The sequence below is a fragment of the Pelodiscus sinensis genome, chromosome 8 (genome assembly GCF_049634645.1).
Source record: "Pelodiscus sinensis isolate JC-2024 chromosome 8, ASM4963464v1, whole genome shotgun sequence".
NCBI classification, from domain to species: domain Eukaryota; kingdom Metazoa; phylum Chordata; order Testudines; family Trionychidae; genus Pelodiscus; species Pelodiscus sinensis.
The window spans coordinates 8093998-8097449 of NC_134718.1; the positions used below are offsets into that span (position 1 = coordinate 8093998).

Below are 3452 nucleotides of genomic sequence, written 5' to 3' on the forward strand. Positions count from 1 at the left end.
CCAGGATGCCATGTCAGGGTGACAGACGGATGCCTTCATCCTCCTCAGAAGAGAGTGTCCATCCATCACCTCCTGGGAGTGGTGGCTGCAAACCTCCGAACCTTGGGGGTTATCTATATTGAGGGCGATGCTATCAATACTTAACCAGTGTCCCCTTAGCCTTGGAACAGCTCTGTGTATAATTTCCCATGCGGATGGGTATTTAGCATAATTAATTTAATTGAATTTCCTTGTTCTGTGCTCTTTACTCTCTTAGGGTATGTCTATATTTGCATCCTAGTTCGAACTAGGGAGGCAAATGTAGGCGACCAAAATCGCTAATGAAGCGGGGATTTAAATAGCCCGCGTTTCATTAGCATAATCTCGCCTGCACGCTATTCCGATCACCAGCTGATTTGAACTAGGAAGTGCACTCTGGGCCACGTTTGGGACCTCAAAAAATGAGTAACATTAGTTTGAACCAAGGGGTGTGATTTGAACTAACGTGTCCCAGAGCACACTTCCTGGTTCGAATCAGCTGGCGATCGGAATAGCGCGCAGGCAAGATTATGCTAATGAAGCCCGGGATATTTAAATTCCCACTTCATTAGCAATTTCGGTCACCTACATTTGCATCCCTAGTTCGAACTAGAGTGCAAGTGTAGACGTACAGTTAGGGTATGTCTACACTGCATTCCTCTTTCGAGAGAGGAATGCAAATGCAGTCAAGCGAAATTGCAAATGAAGCGCAGATTTGAATTTCCCGTGCTTCATTTGCATAATTGCGTCCTGCCGCTTTTTTTTGAAATACCCTATTTTGAAATAAAAACCGCTGTGTAGATGCGGTTATTTTGAAAACAAACCCTTCTTTGGAAATAACCGTTACACCTCATTTTATAAGGAGTAAGGGTTATTTCGAAAGAAGGGGTTGTTTTTGAAATAACCTCGGCTACACAGCCTTTTTTATTTTGAAATAAGGTATTTCGAAAAAGCAGCCGGATGCGATTTTGCAAATGAAGAGCGGGAAATTCAAATTCGTGCTTCATTTGCAATTTCACTTGGCTGCATTTGCATTCCTCTTTCGAAAGAGGAATGCAACGCAGACATACCCATAGACCGACAATTTGCAAATTCTTACCCAGCCCTATCTTATGCATTGCCTCAATCATTGTGATTTACAAGGGATTCTGTCATTTGCGAAAATTACCTCTCTCTTCCTGAAAATTCTGGTTTAGCTTTAAGTAACCCCTAAGATTGCTATAACTGAAAGGGGTTTCCAAAAAAAAAAAAATCTATTTGCTCAGTTTACTTTGTGTATTTGACAGCATTTTGTGCATAATCAGCTTCATTTTTCAATGTCTGACTAACCAACAGAGGAAAAGACTTATAAATACCAACAGGAGAGCAGGGAAACCTTATAAAATGTTGTGAAAGATGTTCTTATAGGACATGCTATTTCAATTAGGAATGCCCTGTCTGGGCTGGAATTAAAAGCAACATGGTTTTAATAGTCCTTTTCAAGCAAGTTGCTCCTCCTGGTAATCCAACTGGAAAGCAACCTAACTCGTCACAAATGTTTCAGTTTTTTGAGAATGACAATGCAGATCATAACATGGCGTAGCGCTGCAGTTGTTTCACCACTCACATGGTTGCCTATGATTAATTGCGTGCTGCCCGGTGCGTCTATTAAGTTTAGTGTTATTGGTTTGTAAACAAGCTTAAAAGTACTTGCCTTGAAGTCGTGGCTCCTTCCCTGTGCTGTTTTGGATTAATTTTGTTTAAATTATGCCGCTTAGCTTCTTCCTAAGATGTTAGCAGCCTGCCTGCTACTTTCAGTGTGTTCCACTTCTATTTTTAATCGAGTTAATTATAAACCATGATCTCTTTCCACCTTTGGATCTACCCAGCATCGTACAGAGAAAAGCAGCTGGGACAAGAGACAGAAACAGAGATTTAAATGGGATCAGTGTCACCTGGTGTAGCAGTGGCAGCTATTTTGATTTCCACTCCCTACGAATCTGAGCCTGGAGTGTAGGATTCCTTGGGCTGTTAAGTAATTGAACACACTCTCAATTGAAAGTGCCATAAAATAGCTCGTCCACCTAGGATTTTTTTTTCAAAGGATCTTAGATAAAATTAGCAATAAAGCATTCAATGCAGGGAATTTCCTGAGGATTAATGACCAGATGGAATTAATAGCCAGAAGTGCAGACTGGGCCAGTCTGTTCCTCCTAGCTGCTCATTAATCCCAGGACAGACCCTCCACCTCAATATGGAGTAAAATACGTCTTGCACTGGGGATGCAAGTGATTAATTGACCATTTTCTCTGTGTTTGATGTGCCACAAAATTCATCCCAATCTGGTTGCGTCACTGCTTGCGCTGTGTGTGTGTGTGTGTGTGTGTGTGTGTGTGTGTGTACAGCTTGTTACTGTGCAGAAGAGTTTATATTAAGAGTTTCAGGGTGGAGATGGAGGTTTCCTAATTATCCCAGATGTGGTAATTCTGGCTTAAATGGGACACATTCAGCATGGTGCAGTGATTTGTGTTCTTGAAAAAGTGATGGGAAAACTTGTGGATTGTGATCTGAAATGTGCAGCTGTGAACATATCACCCAGTGTTGCATTTGCTCCATTCCTCCTCTCAGCCTCGGGTTTATGTTGCCATCTACTGATGAGAGGGGTTCATAGTTCCAAGCATGTTTTCTCATCTTGCTCTCACAGAGAAAGACTTATTGCAGGGACATTTTGTAGGCAGTCTGTAGCTGGGAATTTACTAACAGAGAAGTGGTGCAAACACCATACTAGTGATTCCCCCCAATCAGCAATGCTGGGAAAACAAACTAGAGCTTCTTCGGAAAAGACAGAAGAACCCTATAGTAAACCCTCATAGCTATAGTATCAATGGCACATGATAGCGCATATAGAATTTTCCTATCATAATCACCATGAATAACCACAGCTGCTCTGACACACCCATATGTCTGTTACAATAACCAGATGCTGCTTAGGAATTGTAGATTAATTTGAATGATATTAAAAGATTGGTTCTCTCCTCTTTGCAAAGCATCTGTGGTGCTCTTGTGTAAAAATGCCACAATAAAGATATGAAACGTTGTATACAAATTAAACTTATTAGGTTTTGGTGTTTGGGGACAGCCAACAGAAAAGATCTTACTGCAGTTTCTTCCCGGCAAAGGCCAAATATTGCTATTCAGCAAATTCCTGTACCAGTTAGGATTTCCCTTAACAATCCAGCACCTCCTTGGCTTCTCTTTGTGTTGCCTCACTGCAGATGGGCAAATACACCAAAACGTGATCTTTCTGTGAGTGTAGGCTTGATTTTGAGAGAGAAAGCTGTAAATAAATAAAAACTAAAGTTGCAAAGTTGTATCCTCTTTTCAGACATAAAGACCCCCCCCCCCCACTCACTCATTCTCTCTCTCTCTCTCTCTCACACACACACTCTCTCTCT

At 41.4% G+C, this 3452-nt stretch overlaps 1 protein-coding gene across 1 annotated transcript in view; it reads right to left on the reverse strand.

Moving 5' to 3' along the window:
• The window catches only part of LOC102451909 (dual specificity protein phosphatase 13B-like), a 41556-nt gene extending 39455 nt beyond the window's left edge, over positions 1-2101 (reverse strand). Inside the window, exon 1 of the mRNA XM_025186275.2 lies at positions 1712-2101. The gene's annotated coding sequence lies outside the window, so the exon portion shown is untranslated. The remainder of the gene's footprint in view (positions 1-1711) is intronic.
• Positions 2102-3452: the final 1351 nt, after the last annotated feature.